Source organism: Gossypium arboreum, unplaced genomic scaffold (assembly GCF_025698485.1).
Source record: "Gossypium arboreum isolate Shixiya-1 unplaced genomic scaffold, ASM2569848v2 Contig00173, whole genome shotgun sequence".
NCBI lineage: Eukaryota > Viridiplantae > Streptophyta > Magnoliopsida > Malvales > Malvaceae > Gossypium > Gossypium arboreum.
The window spans coordinates 188534-214422 of record NW_026440301.1 but is presented as its reverse complement, the minus strand read 5'-3'; positions in this window follow the sequence as shown (position 1 = coordinate 214422).

The window sequence follows — 25889 nt, the reverse complement described above, 5'->3', positions numbered from 1 at the left end:
TCTCACATATGGAACATGCAACACATTGGTCAAAGTCAATTTCTTTCCAAATGTGAAGTTGAGTTCCATCGTCCTTCGACTGAGCACCTTAACCGATTGATAGTTGCCCATAAGCACTTCATGGTTTACCACTAGTTCATAACTCTTGAATTGTTTCCGGTCATTACATGTATGAACTATAGCTACAAAGTCGAGCCATCAATTACAGGACTTATCAGTCATGGCTTGTTTTTGAGAAGTTTACAATCCTTAAGATAGTTTCTTTTCTTATTGCAATTGTAACAATTGTGAGATTTTTTCTTATTGTCTTGCGCGTCCTTGGTATCAGATGTGGCCTTTCACTTTCCAATTTGAGAGTTCTTTGACTTGCTCACATGGTTCACTTTAGAACTTTGGGGATGATACACTGCATCACGCTTTCGATTTTCCTCTTCAATATGCAAATGCCTAAGTATTTTCTCCAAAGTGAAGTCCTCTGCCATATGCAAAAGTTTCTTTTGATAATTGTTCCAAGATGAGAGAAACTTTGAGATGATAGCCCTGACTTGTAACAATTCCTGAATAACAACTTTCAAGTCATGAAGCCTGCTTACAAGGACTTGTAATTCATGGACTTGATCCATGATTGGGATACTATCAAGCATTTTGAAATCGAAATACTTCATCATTAAAAAGTTATCAGTACCTTGCCGCTCGATGTTGTATTTCTCTTCAAGATCTTTCCATATTTCCATCGGGGATTGCATCGACATATAGAGATCATAGATTCGATCAGACAAGGTGTTGAGGATGTGTCTTCGACATGTGAAATTGTCTTCTTCACGCTTCTTCTTGAGTGTAGCCACTTTCACAATTTCCTCGGAGTTTACATTAGGGGCGTGATTCTCCATGGGTTGTAAGTTTGGATGCAGAACAACGCCACATTTAAGACAGGAAGAAGGAACAACATCTTATCCTTCCAATGATTGAAGTTTGAACCATCAAATCTGTCAAGTTTCACAAACTCTTGGTTTATCACTTTGAATGCGGTGGTAGCCTCTGTCGCGATCTCTAGAATAGTTATATTTGATTGTTGGATATATTGAGTGGAGACGATATAACCAAAGACTATATGGAAATAAATAGTCGACTTTGAGGCGCGGGTGATACTTTCCAAAGAGAACTATTTGCCCCCACACAAAATTGCTAGAGGGTTAAGATAAAGGTCCTCTCGGGATACAATGAAGTTTTGAATTTCCTTTGATTAGCAAAATCGAGGAATTACCTAACTCTTACTCTAGTTTCTGAAAAAAAGATTGATTGTAAAAAAAATGCGATTTGTGAGCACCATAATGCCTCTATTTATATGCACTAAATGAACACTGTTTTGAAGAGCCACAACCCTTTATATTGGACATACTTCTTGGGAGAAACATGTACCATGGAAATGTATCCATTGGATGATAAATCATCACTTTTAATTTGAATAGTGCTTATGGATAATTAAATTTGTAAGATGATAAATTATCGCTTTTAATTTGAATAGTGCTCATGAATAATTAATTTGCAGTCTATAATTTCAAATAGAGGCTTGCACTAGTAATTTGCATCGGTCCAAGGCAATTGTTTGGGAACATCAACAAGCTATAGACCAATAGAGTAGCCATCCAGCCCTGTAAATAAGAAAGAGCATGATGCAAAATCTGAGCCGCGGTCAGGGAAATCTATTTCCAAAAACTAGATTACAAAAATACGAGATCCTCCACAGAATACACAACATTTGGCTTCCCTGCTCAATTTGGTTTGACACCAAAACTAATTCAATAAATTCCTTAATCAAACCAGCTTGGCCGTCAATGCCAACTAGTTGCAAAATAGCCTTAGCAGATGGGCAATGTAATAACACATGATCAATGCTTTCCTAATCTTGATTATAGTGAAAACAAAAAGGATTGATCGCTATTCCTCTTCATATGAGTTGGCCCCAACAAAAAATAAAACCCCTCAAGCATCACCAAATAAATTCTTTAATTTTGGGAGGCAGATCCTAACCCCAAAGAATATGCCAAGGACCCTCCATATTAAACTCAGTAATACTAGTGAAACTAGACAAAACAACTTATAGGCCGAATTGACAGGATACAGACCATTAGGCATAAAATTTTGAATTTCTCAATCCTTCATTGGAAACATACTAACCGACATACAAAGTACCCTTTGTGCGTCGTAGGGGGATTGAAGGCCTTCATGTATTGCTGTAAATTAAATGTAAAAGGACAAAAAAAAATACACTCAAAATTATATTTATTGCTTTCTAAAAATGTTAGGTTTTTTGTAATTTCATAATGTAGTTTGGACCCAATTGATGATGACATCAATAAAATCAAAATTTGTAAATAACAACTAGATTTTGACACGTTCATTATGAGAGTGAAAGAAAATATGTTATGTTAAAAATATTTTCTTTTGAAATTTATTTAATAACAAATATAGGTGGAATGATAATGAACTCATACTTCAATACTATTGAACATGTGTTCAATCTTGGATTTATAATTTATAATTCTTTTATTTAAAGATGATATAAAAGTGTAAAAAAATGTTATCATAATAATATTTAATTATATTTAATTATAATTTAAACAAATATGTATTTTTTGTAATTTAAGTGCTAAAATATAAGTATTTGATATAAATATACCTATATATAAAAATTTTCCTCACACATGTTCCATATTTTTTTATACTACAAGAAATGATCAAATCTCATTTTGGCCTCTCTCTGTATCAAAATTAAGATTTAATCTTTAAAATTTAATTTTAAATATAATTTGGTCCCTATATTTATAATGTTATTATTTAGTCCAAATGATTAATATTGTTGGCTACTTTGATTAAATTTTAATGAATTTTTAAAATATTGTTTTGACAAAAAAAATGACATGACGAGTTGGAATAAACGTTTTTAGAAAATCCAGGTAACTATCGAAATTATTAAGGGCACTAAATATTTAAACTCACTATTCACACTATTTTTTTTTTACTTTTGTTTTGTCATTATAAGATAATGATTAAATTGTAGTTTCGATCTCTCTATTATGTTGACATTTGAGATTCAATCGTTATATTAAAATTTGACATAATTTGGTATTCTACTTTTACAATGACATTAGTTGCTCCTAATAATCAATATCCTTTACTATTCCAATTAATATGATTATGCTAATTTCTCTTAAAATATTTTTCAAACACAAAATATATATATTTGCATGAAATTAGAATGGATATTTTAAGAAAAATTTGACCTCAACATTTTAATCAAATAATTAAAGATATCAATTATTTGAATAATTAATAATATTATGTAAATGAACTAAACTTCATCAAAATAAAATATAAATACAAAATCCTAAATTTAAACATAGTAAAATCATCATAACCATAATTTAGTATAAGTCAATTTATGCCTAATAAAGCCATTTATCATTGGATTAACAATTTTAAAAAATTATTTTTAATTTAGTTTAATTGATATAAATAATTATATATTTACTCAAATCAAAACTGATAATAAACTAGTTATATATTAAATAAAAAAAGTAAATTACATCTATGGTCACTCCAAAATAGGATTTGTTCTATTTTGGTTATTTTAATTTTTTTTTAATTTTGTCATTCTATTTAAGGTAACTGTCTCAATTAGTTACTGTCTTTAAAAATTCAGCTAATCCACTAATGAATTATTGACGTGGCATATGAGCACATTGACTGACTAATAGAGGTGATCATGAGCTGGCCCGGGTCGTGACAAAATTTTAGACCTATTTTATAAGCCCAAGCCCGACCCGAATAAAAAAGCTAAAACCTGAGGTTGGCCCGACCTGCCTATATTAAAAATTTTTATATTATCTTTTTATATAAAAATAATTTTAAAAAATATAATGTAACACACCAAACCCGGGCTAGACGTTACGGCCGAATCTAACATGTCACACTGAAGTGAATTTCGAAAAACGTAGTTCCGTTGTAAAAAAATCAGTTCCATATAAAAACCTCGTTGTGATCTTTATGAAAATTTTTTGTTCTTTGTCCATTGTTAAAATCCAAGTTGATATAACAAAGTGTTAGTCATATTAGTTTATAATTGTACTCTTAAAACAAAGTTTGTTTAAATTTGTTATGATAGCATGTGTTTTGAAAGCATGCATTCTTTTTAGTAAAACTGCGGCCTATTGTGTAACAGTCCGGTTTTGGCCCTAGTAGGAATAGTGGTTTCGGGACCACATATCCGAGTCATAAAATATTTTGATATTACTTTTCGTGCCTATTATAAGTGAATTGACATATGTGAAAGTCTCGTGTGAAAATTTAATTGTTTGTGTGCCTAATTTGTAAAAAGGACCTAATCGCGTAAAAGGTAAAAGTTGTGTGCCAGATGTTAAAGTGCCTATTTGAGTTGGCTTTCTAAAATAAAGGTCCTTATGTGATTATTTTACCATTGGAAAGTTTGAATGGACATAAAAAGGCATGTGTTAGGTGAACTTATATTCGTTTAATGAAAGGGCAAAATGGTCATTTAGATTTTTATGTTAATATTAATAAAACAAAGCTTAAAATAAGCTCATTTTTCATGCTCATTCACCAAAATTGAAAAGAAAATAAAAGAGAAAAGCTAAGCTAGAGTTCGGCTACTATTTTTGGTGATTAAGGTATGGTTTTGACTTAGTTTTTGATAATTTCTACGTTTTTGTGATCGTTGTTTAGTATACTACAAAGCCCATGCTTCAATTTCTGATTTTGGTGATGATTTTGAAATATTCCATGGATGAATTCATGAGTTTTGTGTTCTTAAATGGTGAATTATAGAAGGTATATTTTAGGTTGGCATATGTTGTCTTTGAATTTTTGATGAAATTGAGTAAATTGGGCTAAGTTGTAAAAATGTTATTTTGAGGGGCTAAAATGTGAAATAAATAAAATGTGTGAACTAGTATGAGTACTAGGAGAATTTAGCTAAGCTTGTGTATATGAAAATTATGTGTATTTTGTGATTTTGTGAAATAGGGACTAAAGTGTCGAAATGTGAAAATGTGAGGGCTAGTTTGCAAATTTCCCTAAATATGTGTTTATGGATTGAATTGAATTATTTGGTGAATAAAAGGATTAATTTTGAATACTTATAGATCAAGAAAAGAGGAGTTCGGATTTAGATTGAGGAAAATCGAAGATTATAGAATAAACGTTCGAGTCGACACCTTCGAGCACGAGGTAAGTTCGTACTTAAAATATGATGTTAAGTAAGCTTTGATGCCTTTATTATACATGGGTTGTATATAATTGAATTGGATAATATGATGATCAATCAGAAGTTTTGGCACTAAGTGTGCGATTTAAACTAGCTTTGGCACTAAGTGTGCGATTTAAACTAGCTTTGGCACTAAGTGTGCGATTTAAACTAGCTTCGGCTACTTAAGGCACTAAGTGTGTGATTCAGACTTATTCTCAATTATTTGAGATGGCAGTAAGTGTGTGGAAATATTTATCTTCGACTAATCTTATAGCACTAAGTGTGCAGATGTGACAGCCCAAAATTGACCCTAGTCGGAATGTGGTTTCGGGACCACAAAACCGAGGCGTAAAAATAATTTAAAATTTATTTTGATGCCTATAATATCTGTGTATTCATGTGTGACATTTTTGATGGTTCGATTTAGTGTTATAAAGGTGAATTTCACTAGAAAGGACCTAGTAGTAAACTTTGAAAGTATGATGGGGAAATGTGTGATGACTAGTTGAAAATGCATGCAAAATTAAGGGATTTGCATGTCAAATTCCCCAAAGATGGCATAGTGGCCGGCCATGACATGGTTTATGGGCAAAGAAAACATGTTGAAACATGTTTTGTTAATGCATGATGTATTAAATGATAAAAAATTAATGATGTTGGATGAGAAATAAAAAATGTGTGTGAGTGTGGCATTTCCCCCATTGCCGTGCAAGTGAAAGAAGAACAAGAAAAAATTGTTCATCCTTGTTCTTTCCTTTTGGCCGAAAATACTAAGGGAGGAGATAGGAGTTTTGCTTCATGCTTGGTTTGGAAGAGAACAAGAAGGAGATTTGGCTATACTTGTATCAAGATTAAGGTATGTTTGAGGTTGTGTCATGAAGTTCATGATTGTTTTGGTTGCTAACTTGATGTGCATGTTAGCCATGGTTCAAATCCTTGTTATGCCATGAAAATGGTATTTGGCCAAGGTTGATATTGTGTTAAAGCCATTGCATGCTAAATGTGAAGCTTGTTGATGATGCATGTAATGATGGATTGACTACTCTTGAAATTTCTTTTAGTATTCTTGAGTAGGGCATTGAAATCTTTGTTTAACCATGACCGAAGTTGAAAGGGTATGGTTGTGATGTATTCGCCATGGTGCATTCATGAGCATGATTTATGCTTGTTACTTGAATGGTAAAAAATTTGTGTTTTAGATGGTTATGAACACCTTGAGATTCGCCATGCACCTATATGTGTATATGTTTGCACATGATGTTTTGGTTATGAAGTAAGTGATAAATATGTTAGAAGAAAATGTTGAAGAATGGTTGTGAAATTGCAAGTACATTCGGCCTAGTACACATATGATGTGAAAATCTTGGAATTTATTGTTGATTTGGTGCAAGTATGACTAAGTATAATCGGCCATATGAGTGCTTGATGCTATATTATAAGTATTGAGCTACAATATGTAAAGCATTAGCTAGTAAAATGTGTGCCATTCATGTGTGGTGTTAAACATGTAATTGGCCTCAACATCAACATGCATAATCGGCCATGAATGAGTGCCTAAGAGGTTGAGTTGTTCGCCATGAGTAAGCATGTTGAAGGCTTTGTGTGTTAAGTCGATTCATGAATTCCGTACTTATGTGACTTTAATGTCTAGTGAGTATATGTGGGCTAAGTGCCTTGAGTTCTTCTTTTCGATACTCAAATGATTGAATCAAATTATTTGTTAAATTAAGCTCAAGAGCAAAGGGGGACCAAATCCGATAAAGGGAAGGAAAAAGTAGTCGAATAGCCATCTAATCGTTCGACAACATCCGAGGTAAGTTTTCGAGTATCGAAACTTAGATTTTGATTCGATTGAATGAAGTAATAAGCAATCAAAATTCGCTCTTGTATATGGCCATTGAGCCGAAATGATATTTTGTTAAGTGAATTGTGCATAAAAGTTTTGTTGTGAAAATGAAACAAAGATGTGCATGAATGTTCGAGTGATATCCGGCTAAGCCCAAGGCAATTGTGCGACCAGATATCCGGGCTAAGCCCAAGGCAATTGTGCGAGCTATGATATCCGGGCTAAGCCCAAGGCAATGTTATGAGTTGTGATATCCGGTTAAGTCCCAAGGCATTTGTGCGGGTTACCATAACCTGCTATGTCCCAAGGTGTTTTGAACGAGTAGCTATATCCGGATAAACTCCAAGGTATGTGATTCGAAATTTATAAGCTGCTGGAAAATTTTCAGTTAATGCACTTGTGAAATTCCCAACAAGGTATGTTTTGTGTGTGCTTTGCACACTATGAGTAAGTCGTTGAATATTCGCTCCAATGATAAACGAGCTATCGGCCTTAACTAAGCCGTTGTTTGTGTATGAAAATAAGAGTTGGGATTGTGAAGTAAGCATGTCTTTGAGAAATTGTGCATATGAATTATTGTTTAGCTACTTGAATGCTATGCTTTGGTTGTGTGTATATTATGGCTCAAACTTACTAAGCATAAATTGCTTACTCCGTTTCTTTGTTTCTCTGTTATAGATTTTGCTCGTTAGCGATCGGATTCGGGATCATAGAAGTTGAAGTCAACCACACTATCAAAGCCCTTTTTGGTACTCCTTTAGTTGAGTTCGGATATGGCATGTATAGGACCACCCTCGGTTGTTTTTAAGTACTTGTGATGTATATGTGTACGGCCATGCGAAAATGGTTCGTAAAAGTGGAGTATGGAATTTGACCATATGTGGTTTGTAATTATATTTGGTTTCATGATGTGATTATGGTTTGGAATGAGAGAGTTGGTCACATGATCAGCCATTGGAATGGCTAAATATGATCACATGTGGACCTCAAGATGACTAGACTATAGTTGGTCCATGGGAACTACAATATAGGTAAAGCCTACCTTAAAAACAGAGGCTGCCAGCTGCAGTGACGTGGATGTGAAAAATCACCAAAATTTGTAGGAATGGTGTTAAATAGTGAATAAATTATGTGATCGAACCTTGACGAGTCTATTTTCATATGAAAGTAACGAAATGATCATATGATCAGTATACCGAGAGATATTAAAGTTCTCGTGAGACAGGGCCGGAACGGTTTGTGGGTCCCCTTTCGCGGCTTTGAAAATTTTCCATAAATTATCCAGAATGAATTAGAAGTCATGCCTTATATGTGCAGATTCCTTTTTGAGTCTAGTTTCATTGGAAACAAACGGTATCAGTATTAAAACCCTGTACAGAGAGATATTCAAGTTGTAACGCGCGAAGGTCAGTGTAGTCAACCCCTGTAACATGGGCGACTTTAACTAATAAACTGTACCAATTGGCCCAACAAAAATTCTAGAAATAAATCCATGGATGGATATATGAGTCTAAATTCAGGTAAAATTTACGGAATCAGTTTCCGAGTTGTGAAACTTGAGATATGCTTTTTAAGGCGACAATGACGCAGTTTTCCAGCTTGCACGGAATGTCAAATTGGTCGGTGCCATAAGTGGTTTTGGCTTGTTAACCCCTCGTGTCCGACACCGGAAACGGTCTCGGGTTCGGGGTGTTACAGCAGATGTCTAAAATATGAATAAGTTATGGAAAGTCTTACAACATTCAACAAGAGGTAAGTACGAAAGTGAATAAGTACGGGAAGATTTAGGTATGTATAATACCTAAGTGGTAGATGATGTTATGTATGTGAATTTCATTGAGTTAATATGGTCTTATGGATTGAAATTGTGCAAATACTCATATATTGTCATTTTATGTTTCATATACTGTTGATGATTTGAGTACGAGCTTACTAAGCTTTTGAAAGCTTACTTTGTGTGTGTGTTTGAATTGTTTTGTATATATCAAAGCTACCAAGCTCGGGGATCGTCAAGGATCATTGCCACACTATCGAACCTCATTTTGGTACTTTAAAGCCTGTATATTTTGAAGTATGATATGTATAGGCTAGTAGTTAAGGAAGTATGTTTTGTGATATACATATATATATTTAGCCAAGTGATTTGGCTAGTTTGTGTTTGAATTCAAAGTTGAAAATGGTTTATGATATGTGATGTTAATATGCTATTGTGGTATGTTTTAATTGGACAAATGGAATGGTAAATTTAGTAGATTTAGTTTGGGTTTGGATGATGAATAGAAGGGAATGATTTGGTATGAATATACCTTGTGTTTAACATGAATTGGTAAGGTTAATGAGTAGAGAAATGGTTAATATTGTTATGTTATAAATGATGAATGCCATAGCATAAAGACTAGCTGTAACACCCCTTACCCGTTACCGTCGCCGGAACAGGACACAAGGTATTACCAGAACATAACACATACCATTAAACATAATCGAGATATAAATATGTCATCCAATTTGATAGTGCATCGTATAATATATGTCTTGAACAATATTAGCCAACTTTAATGGCTTGTACAAAGTAGCTGGTCGAGTACTGTAACTAATATTTTAAACCTAGACAAATATGACACGTAACAAAATGATTAAGCCTACTATACATGCCATAATTCAAAACGTTTAGTTCAAATACCCTAAAGTATGATAGTGCGGGTAGATCTTCACGATCCTTAACTCCCGAGCAAGCCAAGGACACTATAAGACAAAAGAGAGAAACAAAGTAAGCTTATAGCTTAGTAAGTAAGTATGTAAATACTAATTAAAGAATCTAACATGTTTACACAACAATTCAAGTATATCTACTTTAACTTCACTATTCATTCCACTTTGATTAAGTTGTCTCTGCTGCGTCATATTCACTAAATAAATCATAACTCGAGTTACAAAACTCAAAATTCAAATCCATAAAATTTCCTGAATCTAGACTCATAAAGATTTTTGCTAATTTTTTCTATAATTTTGGTTCAGCCGATTAGTACAGTTTATTAGTTAAAGTTTCCCTGTTACACAGCTCGACTGATCTGACCTTTGTTCACTACGAATTGAATTTCTCTCAGTACACAATTCAAACAACCCTGAAGTCTGTTTCATTTAAAACTAGTCTAAGTAAGGAATTTAGGCATGTAAACTATATTTCTTAATTTTCTTTGTATAATTTTTAATGATTTTTCAAAGTTGGAACAGGGGATCACGTATTCATCCTGAGCAAGTCACATACAATTGTAAATATCTCAAAATATAGAATTCCTTTGCTTGCTCTGTTTCTTTTATATGAAAGTAGACTCATTAAAATTTAATTTCACAACTCATTCAACCTCTAATTATATTCCTCCTATTTTTGGTGATTTTTTAAAATCATGTCACTGCTACCATCTAAAAACAGTTTTAATGCTAATTTCACTCTTTCACACATTCTTTATGCTAACCTCATTTTATCTTATATATGTATATACCACAAATCATTTTCACCACATTTCATTCACCATAAGTGTAGGTCCAAACCACAATATCACCACAAAACCATCCCGTTGAACAATTCGGATCAATCCTCGATATTTAATGGTTTCAAAGACACACCCCACCATCATACTTCGTTTAGTTCGGCTCTCTTGTACACATGGTGAACACTTAGTACCACTCATGCGACCTAACCGATTTGTCTCAGAACTCTCTTGTCTACATGGTGTCCTTCACTTGGAATCACGCATGTGACCTAGCTACATTTATCTTTCACGTAGCTCTCTTGTCTACATGGTGTCCTTCACTTGGAATCATGCATGCGACCTAGCTACATTTATCTTTCAGTATCTCTCTTGCCTACATGGGATACATCTCGTATCACACATGTGACCTAGCTACTACAGGTGTCTCAGTAGCTTTCTTGTACACATGATGTGCACTCAAGATCATACATGTGACCTAGCTACGCCCCTCTATTTCATTCGATCTCTCAATGTTCAACCGGATCTCTCTCTATATTTATTTCCATTCTTCCAATAGTCGATTTATATTTTAACATCATCTAGTATATTTATATAATAGGCTGAAATATAAGAATGTACATGAAATTATTGTAATATTTACATACAAACTTACCTTGGTGCAAAATGTGGAAATTTTGCAATTTAGTCCAAAACTTTTTCCTTCCCTGCTCGAGATCAATTCGTGTCTTTCTTGATCTATAATAACACATTTAGCTCATTTAATACTCATACTATTTATTTCAATCCAAAATCACATCATGTAACACCCCAAACCCTACTGGATGTTATGACCGGATCGATGCGCCACATTGGTGAGTTCAAAACACTTAGTTTGGAAAAGTGAGTTGGTGTTGTAAAGACACTTTTAAAGGTAAGTTAAAGTGAATGGAAGTGCGCACTGGTAGGAAACCGGGAAGAAGAGGAGGTGAGTCCGTCGACCGCTTAAGTACCAAGCTCTCTCTTGGATCCAATCCTGACATGCACACCGCCATTGCCACACTCTAACATCTCGTATAATTTTGAGAAAACCGTTTGATTATGACCACTTAAGAAAATGATTAAGGTTGCAAATCGTTTGCTTAAAATATTTATTTTCTTGGGAAAACATTTACTTTATGAAACTTTGCGCGTCATCGTGATCTTTTTAAAACAAGTAGATTTTATTAAACGAACCCTAGTGCTAGCCGGTTTAATAATCCCCAAAATATAAGTAATTAAAAAGAGCGGCCTTATTACAACCTTAAGCATAATAAAAATAAAATAATCCAAATTGAAGGCTAAACTTATTTAAAATCGTCAATCAATCTTCATGGCCACTCAAATCCCGCCACTCCAAGTCCACCAATTCTAGGGCTCACCGCAAGGATGGAAGAGGAAGGGGTGAGTTTGGGAAAACTCGGTGTATCTGAAACCCATCCAAAGCCCAAATCACTCGAGCCCATTGGGCCTAAGCCCTATTCAGATAACGATACAGAGGTCAAGCCCTTTTCGAATCTGATAGCAAGGCCTTAGCCCTTTTACATAACAAAGTGGCCCATAGGCCCGCTTCAAGAGCATGAGTAACAACAGAATAATGAATGCAAGCCCATCCGGGAGACTACTCAACCCACCAACCGCTACACCGCCTGCACCAACCCTACACACTATGTGGGAATACCTCAACCCATCCAAATTTCTACACACCACAGTTGCAAAGAACGCTCAAATTCGATCGATTGAGGCAAAGCCTCCAAGACGTGGTTGAACCACTTTCAAGATTTCCTCCATTAATACCCCAATCCCATGCAACAGATATTAATAAATGCATATCATGCAAAATACAGTAGTAATCAATCATGCGATTCACCAATTTAAACCCTAGGGGTATATTGGTAATTTTGCTATTTAGGGTAATTTGGTAATATTGCTCTTTAGGGGTAATTTCAGTAATTTTGCTCTTTAGGGGTAATTTCGTGATCTACGCTACTACACAAGCTAATTCAGTAATTTTTATCACTTTTATGCAATTTGATTCTCCCATCTAACTGACAGGCAGATCTAATAATTACTCTATGTCTTGAGAGCATTTGCATACTCACAATCCTATGAAATGCCGGAATTTGGCATTTAAACTTTTGAATTGAACTAAAGAAGGGTGTTCTAGTACACACTGCTTCATGACGATCGCTAATGAGATCCCTTACGATGTCCTACAATTATTCATCACCATTTTAGCATACAAGTTATGCTTAACAAACTCAAAATCCACCCTACCTTATTTGGCCAAAGAACCCTTATTGACCATAAGTTGCTTACCTTCACAGGGTCCAATAATACGATTCAAGCTTACCCAAGTCGATACTCTAAGCCTCATTGCTCCTCCAAAGTTGTCTATATCACACAGTCCAAGTCAACATTTGCCCACAAGGGCAAAATAGTCATTTAACACCCTAGGGGCAAATGGTAATTTTACCCCACAAGGGTATTTCAAGAATTTTACCCTACAGGGTTTTTAGTAATTTTTCAAACCATGGGTATTTTGGTAATTTTATAAACAAAGGGTATTTTAGTAATTTTACAAACTAGGGGTATTTTGGTAGTTTTACAAATTGAGGGTATTATGGTAATTTCACAAACCAAGGGTATTTTAGTAATTTTGTAAATCGAGGTAAAACAAGAATTACAGAAATCAAGGGTAAAACAATAATTACAGAACCGAGGGTAAAACGATAATTATGTAAATCGGGGTAAAATGGTAATTATGTAAATTAGGTGTAAAACAGTAATTACAGAATCGGGGTAAAACGATAATTTTACAAATCGAGGTAAAACAAGAATTCTATAAACCGAGGGTAAAATGGTAATTTTGTAAATCAGAGTACTTTAGTAATTTTACAAGTCGAGGCATTTCAATAATTGGTAAACTAAAGTATTCTAAACATGGATAACAATACGAATGGGCCTAAAGCCTATTCTCTACCAAATGGGCCCACACGCTCGTGTGGCCCTTTTAGCTCAAACCTAGCCACAGATATGCGATTCACCTAGCCTAGTCCAATATTTACTACACAATCAAACAACTTATCCAATTGGGCCCAGAGGCCCATTGGGCCCATGGCCCCTTTCTACCATCGCGCCCAAAGTAGCCATCCAACAATAAGAGTAGTGATAAATACACACCGATAGGAGACTGAGTTAATCCACGCTCCGAGCACTCTTAGCCGACGCCTAACCCAAACGAGCACGCCATACAATGAAAGGGATCACCAAGAAAGGTACATTTACTCTCTTCATGGTTCCTCTATTTAAAGCCACTTCACAACCACTCTTATATTAGCTTCCGATGTGGGATCCTCCAACATTAGAGTTTAAATTCAACACCAACTCTTGCCACCGTTAGCAAAATAAATGCTCTTTGCTTGCCATGGGATTCAACCTATGCCTCCCCTTAAATGCTCCACATGCTACTTGCCACTAAGCCACAAGGCTTTTGTGTCATATTTTATCCCCAATTAATTATAAGGTCTAAAGGCCAAAGTCCACTTCCCTTTAAAAAACAAAATAAATTGCAAGAGCCAAGGCTTGAACCCAGCTCCCATACAACCTTAATGACACCACAACCACTAGACTACAAGCTTCCTTGTGTCATTTATTTAACACAATAATTTAAAACCCTCATCCAAGCATCCAAGTTTTTTTTTTCACTTAATACCAAAATTTTTACTAAAGCCCAAGTTTGAACCCAAGATTTCTCCAACACTTCTCAAAGCCATTAACCACTAATAGCAAACATTTAATTGTTTCATTTCATTGCACAATTAAATACCTATATAAAACCTCTTTACGGACCCACACTCAAGGCCCAATACTTCTAGGCCCAAATTCGGGGTGTTACAATTCTACTCCCCTTAAAGAAATTTCGTCCTCGAAATTTCCAACTATCAACTAACCCTATTACTCAAGTCAAACCTCTATGCTTCCGCTACGCACTCTAATTAAAAATAATTCTTAGTACAACCCAGAACATCTAATTACCAAAATAAAGAAACATTTATCAAGCACGCATACAATTCATAACACATATTTAAATAAAATAAACTTGGCGATCCCGAGCTCGATGCTCCTTTGACCCACATCTAAGACATGCTCCTGTCTTCCTATGGCATTCACCCGGATGACGTCCGTTGCAGTCTTTGCAGATTGGATAGTTTGGTCGTGCCTTAACATGTTTCACAGAACGAGGCTTGGTTTTCTAAGAACTAGAATCCTTCATTTTCTTACACTCCAAGCACCCTACTTGAAGCATTTCCCTAATTTCCTTAATTTTGGTATCCAATACTTCCTCTACCACTTTCCTTACTAACTCGGCGGTTGCCTCAAAGACCAAGCTCCGAAGTTACCGCAACCAAGTTGGTAGACTTTGCTTACCCTCGAATCCATATTAATACTCTACATTACCAGTACACATATCAATTAACTACAAAGATCTCAAAAATTTTACTATTTATTCACATGTCTTATGCAGAGATAGTATTTTAAAGTTTCTATTTTCACGTAATCATAGCCTAGCTACGCCTCAGTATTCTAGAGTTTTAGGGTTGCCCTAGTTATAATGTCATGATATGGTCTCAGTTCTATCTACGGTAATATCTTAATACAAAGTAATATGAGGAATGAAATACTTACAGACTTGGTGCCGGGATTCATGTGCCACTTCTTTATCATCCATAAAACCCATGTTTTTGTTTCATCAAAATAAAAAGATTTCATTTGAAAACACTTTTTTTTTTAAAACTATTGATTTAACCTCGTTCAATAGAAAAACTTTGAACATTTTTGAAAAACCTATAGGAAAAAACTTTTTTTTTTAAAGATTTTCGGACCCGATCCACAGTCGAGTTGTTGTAACCAGGCTCTGATACCACTAAATGTAACACCCCAAACCCGGCCTGGATGTTATGACCGGATCTGATGCGCCACATTGGTGCGTTCAAAACACTTAGTTTGGAAAAGTTGAGTTGGTGTTGTAAAAGACACTTTTAAAGGTAAGTTAAAGTGAATGGAAGTCTGCACACTGTAGGAAACCGGGAAGAAGAGGAGGTGAGTCCGTCGGATTGCTAAGTACCAAGCTCTCTTCGGATCCAATCCTAGACATGCACACCGCCATTGCCACACTCTAACATCTCGTATAATTTTGAGAAAATCGTTTGATTATGACCAACTTAAGAAAATGATTAAGGTTGCAAATCGTTTGCTTAAAATATTTATTTTCTTGGGAAAACATTTACTTTATGAAACTTTGCGCGTCATCGTGATCTTTTTAAAAACAAGTAGATTTTATAAAACGAACCCTAGTGCTAGCCAGTTTAATAATCCCCAAAATATAAGTAATTAAAAAGAGCGGCCTTATTACAACCTTAAGCATAATAAAATAAAATAATCCAAATTGAAGGCTAAACTTATTTAAAATCGTCAATCAATCTTCATGGCCACTCAATCCCGCCACTCCAAGTCCACCAATTCTAGGGCTCACCGCAAGGATGGAAGAGGAAGGGGTGAGTTTGGGAAAACTCGGTGTATCTGAAACCCATCCAAAGCCCAAATCAGCTCGAGCCCATTGGGCTTAAGCCCTATTCAGATAACAAGACACAAGAGGTCAAGCCCTTTTCGAATCTGATAGCAAGGCCTTAGCCCTTTTACATAACAAAGGTGGCCCATAGGCCCGATTCAATGCATGAGTAACAACAAGAATAATGAATCCAAGCCCATCCGGGAGACTACTCAACCCACCAACCGCTACACCGCCTGCACCAACCCTACACACCATGTGGGAATACCTCAACCCACCCACCCTTCACACACACAGTTGCAAAGCAGCACTCAAATTTCATCGATTGAGGCAAAGCCTCCAAGACGTGGTTGAACCACTTTCAAGACTTCCTCCATTAATACCCCAATCCCATGCAATGAGATATTAATAAATGCATATCATGCAAAATACATGAGTAATCAATCATGCGTTCAATGAATTTAAACCCTAGGGGTATATTGGTAATTTTGCTATTTAGGGTAATTTGGTAATTTTGTTTGTTTAGGGTAATTTCATAATTTTGCTCTTTAGGGTAATTTCGTGATCTACGCTACTACACAAGCTAATTCAGAATTTTATCGCTTTTATGCAATTTGATTCTCCCATCTAACCGACAAAGCTACTTTGCCCACCTCTTGCCCATATTGGTAGTAAGCCCATTGGGCCCGATTTTAGCCCATCGAGGCCCTTTTCCTGAGTACGTTGATACGTCACACAAACTTACTTACCACTTTGCGGTGCTAGATCTAATAATTACTCTATGTCTTGAGAGCATTCGCATACTCACAAGCTTTGTGAAATGCCTAATTTGGCATTTCGGCTTTTTAATTGAACTAAAGAAGGGTGTTCGGTACACACCTGTTTCGCGACGACTGCTACTGAGATCCCTTACGATGTCCTACAATTATTCATCACCATTTTTAGCATACAAGTTATGCTTAACAAACTCAAAATCCACCCTACCTTATTCTACCAAAGAACCCTTATTGACCATAAGTTGCTTACCTTCACGGGGTCCAATAATACGATTCAAGCTTATCCAAGTCGATACTCCAAGCCTCATTGCTCCTCCAAAGTTGTCTATATCACACAGTCCAAGTCAATCACTTGCCCACAAGGGCAAAATAGTCATTTAACACCCTAGGGGCAAAATGGTAATTTTACCCCACAAGGGTATTTCAGTAATTTTACCCTACAGGGGTATTTTAGTAATTTTTCAAACCATGGGTATTTTGGTAATTTTATAAACAAAGGGTATTTTAGTAATTTTACAAACTAGGGGTATTTTGGTAGTTTTACAAATTGAGGGTATTGCGGTAATTTCACAAACCAAGGGTATTTTAGTAATTTTGTAAATCGAGGGTAAAACAGTAATTCTGTAAATCAAGGGTAAAACAATAATTCTGTAAACTGAGGGTAAAATGATAATTATGTAAATCGGGGGTAAAATAGTAATTATGTAAATTAGGGGTAAAACGGTAATTCTATAAATCGGGGGTAAAACGGTAATTTTACAAATCGAGGGTAAAACAGTAATTCTATAAACTGAGGGTAAAATGGTAATTTTGTAAATCGGGAGTACTTTGGTAATTTTACAAGTCTAGGGCATTTCAGTAATTGGTAAACTAAAGTATTCTAAACATGGATAACAATACGAATGGGCCTAAAGCCTATTCTCGGCCCAAATGGGCCCACACGCTCGTGTGGCCCTTTTAGCCCAAACCTAGCCACAGATATGCGATTCACCTAGCCTAGTCCAATATTTACTACACAATCAAACAACTTATCCAATTGGGCTCAGAGGCCCATTGGGCCCACATGGCCCTTTTCACCCATCGCGCCCAAGTAGCTATCCAACAACAAGAGTAGTGATAAATACACACCGATAGGAGACTGAGTTAATCCACGCTCCGAGCACTCTTAGCCGATGCCCAACCCAAACGAGCACGCCATACAAATGAAAGGGATCACCAAGAAAGGTACATTTACTCTCTTCATGGTTCCTCTATTTAAAGCCGACTTCACAACCACTCTTATATTAGCTTCGATGTGGGATCCTCCAACATTAGAGTTTAAATTCAACACCAACTCTTGCCGCCCCTGTTAGCAAAATAAATGCTCTTTGCTTGCCATGGGATTCAACCTATGCCTCCCCTTAAATGCTCCACATGCTACTTGCCACTAAGCCACAAGGCTTTTTGTGTCATATTTTATCCCCAATTAATTATAAGGTCTAAAGGCCAAAGTCCACTTCCCTTTAAAAACAAAATAAATTGCAAGAGCCAAGGCTTGAACCTGTGCTCCCATACAACCTTAATGACACCACAACCACTAGACTACAAGCTTCCTTGTGTCATTTATTTAACACAATAATTTAAAACCCTCATCCAAGCATCCAAGTTTTTTTTCACTTAATACCAAAATTTTACTAAAGCCCAAGTTTGAACCCAAGATTTCTCCAACACTTCTCAAAGCCATTAACCACTAATAGCAAACATTTAATTGTTTCATTTCATTGCACAATTAAATACCTATATAAAACCTATTTACGGACCCACACTCAAGGCCCATTACTTCTAGGCCCAAATTCGGGGTGTTACACATCATGGAAAAATTACATTTTGGCCCCCTAACTTTTACAAAATTACAATTTTGCCCCTAGGCTCGGGAATTTAATTTCAGCCCTTATTCTTATATTTTATGATATGCTGAACATTTTCTCTTCTACAACAACATCAAATTCTCACTCTATCATATAGTTATGAACAATAGGTATTTTTACTGATTATGCTGCTTTTACTCGCTTTCACTTAAAACCGAGTAGCACAAGTTATTTAACATAATTTAAAACCTCATATTCTATCATAAAACATCAAAATACACAAATTTCACCTATGGGTATTTTTCCAAATATGAACCCTAGGTTAAATTATTACTAGCATAAGCTTAATCGAGCTTAGGGATTCCAAAAGCGTAAAGAACATTAAAAGCGGGCTTAGAATCACTTACTATGGAGCTTGAAAATTGAAGAAACCCTAGCTATGGAGAGAGGAGAATTCGGCAGCAACTAAGGAGGATGATGATCAATTTTGTGTTATTTTTCCCATTTTATTTCATTTAATATCCAAATGACCAAAATGCCCTCCTTACTAAACTTTCAAAAATTCCTTCCATGTCCTAATTTTGTCCATGAACTTAAAATTGGTCAAATTTCTATTTAAGACCTCCTAATTAATATTCCAAAACAATTTCACACTAAAAACTTCCGGGATGCAAATTTTGCAACTTATTCGATTTAGTCCCTACTTTCAATTTAAGCACTTTAGGCATAGAATTTCATCACGAAATTTTCACATAATCATGCAATCATATCATAAACCCCAAAATAATTATAAAACAATTATTTCTATCTCAGATTTGTGGTCACGAAACCACTATTCCGATTAGGCCCTAATTCGGGTTGTCACAATTCTCCTCCTTTTGAGATTTTCGTCCCGAAAATCTTACCCAGAAGAGGTTTGGGTCTTGTTTCCTCATAGTTTCCTCGTGTTCCCACGTAGCCTCTTCTATCCCATGTTTGTGCCACAATACTTTCACTAAAGCTATACTTTTATTTCTTAACTGCTTAACCTCTCGAGCCAAAATCTTTATTGGTTCCTCCTCATAGGTCATATCCGATCGAATCTCAATTTCGTTGGGAAATCACATGTGAAGGATCGAATGATAACGTCGCAACATTGATACATGAAACACGTTATGAATTCTTTCTAACTCTGTCGGTACGGCCAACCGATATGCCATCGGTCCAATTCTCTCAAGAATCTCGACGCCCAATAAAATGTGGACTCAACTTGCCTTTTCGACTAAATCTCGAATCTTTTTCCATGGTGACACCTTCAAGAACACTTTATCACCCACCGAAATTCAATCTCTTTTCTTTTAAATCAGATATGACTTTTGTCGATCTGAAGCGACTTTCAAGCAATCCCGAATTACTTTTATTTTCTCTTCGGTTTCTTTAACTAAATCAACTTCATGAATCTGCTTTCTCACTAAGTTCGGTCCAATATAAAGGAGTCCGACACTTACGACCATACAAGGCTTCAGACGGTGCCATTTGTATACTTGATTGATAAGCATTATTGTAGGCAAACTCAATCAAAGATAGATATTTCTCCCAACTACCTCCAAATTCTAAAACACAAGATCTAAGCATATCTTGAGTACCGGATTACTCTTTCCGTTTGACCATCTGTTTGTGGATGAAATGCGGTACTAAAGTTCAATTTTGTACCCAAAGCTTCTTGTAACTTTTTCCAAAATCTCGAGGTAAATCTTGGATCTCTATCGATATTATAGACATAGGTACTCGTGCAACTTCACAATTTCAGCAATATATAATTCGCTAATTTATCAAGTGAGTAATCGGTGCGTCTTTGGTATAAAGTGGGCTGACTTTGTTAATCTATCAACCACTACCCAAACAACATCCTTCTTTTTAGGAGTTAAAGGCAAGCCGGTTACAAAATCCATGGTAATCTTGTCCCATTTCCACTCGTGCACCATTACGGGTTGAAGTAATCTCAAGGCACTTGATGTTCAACTTTTACTTGTTGACAAATCAAACACTTGGTTACAAATTCGAAATGTCCCTTTTCATACCGCCACCAATACTGACTTCTTTAAATCATTATACATTTTTGTGCTACCAGATGAACGATAAACAACCATTGTGCGCCTCATGTAATATTTTACGAATCAATTTATCGTTTTTCACACATATCCTCGCTCTCGAAACATCAAGCATCATCCGGTCCAACTCGAAAATCGAGTCGTAACTTTGATTCGCATTGAGTTCTCTTGATCCGCAACTCACTATCATTCTTTTGAGCATCACAAATCAACTGGAAAAATAACGGTTTAGCTCTCATCTCTGCTAAGATTGACCCATCATCGACAATGCTAACCCCGTGTTCATGGCTCTCAAAGTAAAAAGAAATTTTCGCTCAAGGCGTCCAAGAATTACATTTGCCTTTCCGGATGATAATCAATCACTAGATCATAATCCTTTAATAATTCAAGCCATCTTCATTGTCGCAGATTCAGATCCTTTTGATTCATCAAGTACTTCAAACTTTTGTGATCAGTAAAATTTGACATTTTCACCGTACAAATAATGTCGCCAAATCTTCAAGGCAAAAACAACAATGCCGCCCAAATCATGTGTAGGATAGTTCTTCTCATGCGGTTTTAACTGCCTCAAGCATAAGCTACCACTTTACCCTCTTGCATCAACACACATCCAAGGCACATCAATGATGCATCACTATAAATTACTGAACTCCTTTCCGACTCTAAATTTGTACTAAAATTGGTGCTTGATCAATCGTGCTTTCAACTTTTCAAAACTTTGTTGACATTTATCATCCATTCAAACTTAACATTCTTTTGCAACAACTTAGTCATAGGAGAGGCAATCATCGAAAATCCTTCAACAAAACGTCTATAATACCGGCTAAGCCTAAAAAGCTTCTAACCTCGGATACATTCTTGGGCGCTTTCAATCAACGATCGCAGAAATCTTGCTTGGATCCACCGAATACCATCACCGAGACTATATGCCCCAAAATCCGACTTCACGAAGCGAACTCACTTTTACTAAACTTGGCAAGCAGTTTCTTTTCTCTCAAGATCTGCAATATAGTTCTCAAGTGTTCGGCATGTTCGACTCATCTCGAGAATAAATTAAAATGTCATCTATAAACACTACTACAAACTTACCCAAATATGGCCGGAAGATCCGATTCATTAAGTCCATAAATATAGCTGGAGCATTTGTTAAGCCAAAAGGCATCACAAGAAACTCATAATGTCCATACCTTGTCCTAAAGGCAGTTTTTGGCACATCTGACTCCTTAACTCTCAGCTGGTAGTAACCAGACCTCAAATAAATCTTTGAAAACACTGTGGCCCCCTTTAACTGATCGAATAAATCATCAATCCTCGGCAATGGGTACTTGTTCTTTATAGTCACCTTATTAAGTCGACGGTAATCAATGCAAAGTCTCATTGAACCATCCTTCTACTTTACTTAATAATACAGAGCACCCAGGGAGAGAAACTCGGTCTTACAAATCCCTTGTCTGTTAACTCCTCAGAATCGAGCCTTCAATTCTTTTAATTCATCGAGCCATTCTATATGGAGCAATCGAGATCGGTGCAAGATGCAAGCAACAAATCAATGGAAAAATCTATCTCTCTGTTCGGAGGCAGCCCAGGCAATTCCTCTGGAAATACATTTGGAAACTCATAGACTATCGGTACTGATTCAAATTTCAGTTGAGGCAACTCAATATTCATTACATAAGCCAGATAAGCTTCACACCCTTTTCTCATGTATTTCTGTGCAGACATGTGCGAAATCACCATAGGCAATTTATTTGATTCATCTGTTTCAACCCACGAAATTTCTCCATTTTCACATTTCAACTCTAGTGTCTTTTGTTTACAATCTACCTTAGCATCATACAATGTTAACCACCATTCCCAAGATAACGTAAAACTCACCAAATGGTAACAAAGATCAAGTTGGCGGAAAAAAGGTGACCTTGAATCATTAATGGGCAATTCTTGCAAACCTTGTCAACTAGCACATATTGGCCTAAGGGTTCGACACTTTAATCGTAAACTCAAGAAATTCAACAGCAACTTTTTATTGGATACTAAATTCATGCAAATATAGGAATGAGTGGACCCGGATCAATCAATGCAATAACAATAGTATCATAGAGAAAATGTACCATAATGACATCGGAGATGATGCATCTTCTCGACACGTATAGCATATGCTCTAGCAGTGCTCTAGCTTCGATCTTGCCGTTAAATCTTTCATCACGCTTTTACTACTAGTCCCACCTCCAAGATTTCTCGGTGGTCTACCTCTACTAGCGGTGGTATTCTGCATCTAGCACTCAAATCTTTCTTCTTTAACTTTCTCCGGACAATCTCTAATAAAATGCTCATGAGAACCGCAGACCAAACAAGCTCGCCGATCCCCAACACTCACCATAATGTTGCTCGCCACATTGTTGACACTCGGCTTTCTAGGTCGCACATTACCCACATTGCCACCAAGTAGCTTGAGCTTTAGACCCGAATATGCTCTACCACGATCTCTGTGTGAATCCCCAATTGAAACTGTCATTCGAGGGTTTGTCTCTTTGGACCTCTTTGGTTGAGATTGAAATGGCTTGCTTATCTGTCTTTTTCGACATCTCGGCCTCAATAGCGACTTTTCTTCTTTCTTTGTTCAATTCTTGACTTTAAGAGCTCGATCAACCAATACTACAAATTCTTTCAACTCCAAAATTCCTACAAGCACTTTAATGTCCTTATTCAGCCCATCTTCAAATCTTCTACACATAATGGCCTCGGTGGACACACATTCTCGGGCATACTTGTGAGTCTTACAAATTCGCGTTCATACTCTGCTACAGACATTTTCCCCTGCTTCAATTCAAGGAACTCCTTCCGTTTTTGATCAATAAATCGCTGACTTATGTATTTCTTTCTAAATTCTTCCTAGAAGAAATCCCAAGTAACTTTTTCTTTTGGCACCACTGCAACCAAAGTCTTCCACCAGTGGTAAACCGAATCTCTCAAAAGTGATACAGCACACTTTAAGCATTCCTCGGTGTACATGAGAGCTCATCAAATACACGGGTAGAATTTTCAAGCCGTAATTCCGCTTTCTCGGGATCATCATCGACCTTTTCTCTAAACTCTTGACCCCTTGTTTTCGAATCTTGTCAACCAGAGGCTTGTTCATTCTTACCAAATCTATACCTTGAGCACTAAAGGAATCGTCGAGGTATAGGAGGGGTGGAGGAGGTTGAGCATTTGGATTTGCTCGAATAAATTCAAGATACCAATTGTTCATCATTTGGAGAAAGGCATCCGAGCCTCATCTCCTTGTCTCAATGTCTCAGGTCTACTTTCCACAGTAGCGGTCCCTTGTGCGGGAGCCACATTACTAGCAAAGATCATCACCGTAGTTCCTTCAGATCCATTACTATATTAAAACAAAACACGCTTTAGAATAATCAGAGTCACCACACTATCACAATATTTTTATGGCATGTATAGCTAGACTTTTACACACACTTTATTAGTCTCGAGAACCGACTAAACCATAGCTCGATACCACTAAATGTAACACCCTTACCCGTTCTACGTCATTTAACAGATACAAGGTATTACCGAACATAACACATACCATTAAACATAATCGAGATATAAATATGTCATCCAATTTGATAGTGCATCGTATAATATATGTCTTGAACAATATTAGACAACTTTAATGGCTTGTACAAAGTAGTGGTCGAGTCTCGTAACTAATATTTTAAACCTAGACAAATATGACACTTAACAAAATGATTAAGCCTACTATACATGCCATAATTCAAAACGTTTAGTTCAAATACCCTAAAGTATGATAGTGCGGGTAGATCTTCACGATCCTTAACTCTGAGCAAGTCAAGGACACTATAAGACAAAAGAGAGAAAAAAGTAAGCTTATAGCTTAGTAAGTAAGTATGTAAATACTAATTAAAGAATCTAACATGTTTACACAACAATTCAAGTATATCTACTTTAACTTCACTATTCATTCCACTTTGATTAAGCTGTCTCTGCTGCGTCATATTCACTAAATAAATCATAACTCGAGTTACAAAACTCAAAATTCAAATCCGTAAAATTTCCCTGAATCTAGACTCATAAATATTTTTGCTAATTTTTTTCTATAATTTTTGGTTCAGCCGATTAGTACAGTTTATTAGTTAAAGTTTCCCCTGTTACACAGCTCGACTGATCTGACCTCTGTTCACTATGAATTGAATTTCTCTCAGTACACAATTTAAACAACCCTGAAGTCTGTTTCATTTAAAACTAGTCTCAGTAAGGAATTTAGGCATGTAAACTATATTTCTTAATTTTCTTTTTATAATTTTTAATGATTTTTCAAAGTTGGAACAGGGGATCACGTATTCATCCTGAGCAAGTCACATACAATTGTAAATATCTCAAAATATAGAATTCCTTTGCTTGCTCTGTTTCTTTTATATGAAAGTAGACTCATTAAAATTTAATTTCACATCTCATTCAACCTCTAATTATATTCCTCCTATTTTTGGTGATTTTTCAAAATCATGTCACTGCTACCATCTAAAAACAGTTTTAATGCTAATTTCACTCTTTCACACATTCTTTATGCTAACCTCATTTTATCTTATATATGTATATACCACAAATCATTTTCACCACATTTCATTCACCATAAGTGTAGGTCCAAACCACAATATCACCACAAAACCATCCCGTTGAACAATTCAGATCAATCCTCGATATTTAATGGTTTCAGCACACAGCCCCACCATCATACTTCGTTTAGTTCGGCTCTCTTGTACACATGGTGAACACTTAGTACCACTCATGCGACCTAACCGATTTGTCTCGTAGCTCTCTTGTCTACATTGTGTCCTTCACTTGGAATCACGCATGCGACCTAGCTACATTTATCTTTCACGTAGCTCTCTTGTCTACATGGTGTCCTTCACTTGGAATCACGCATGCGACCTAGCTACATTTATCTTTCACGTAGCTCTCTTGCCTACA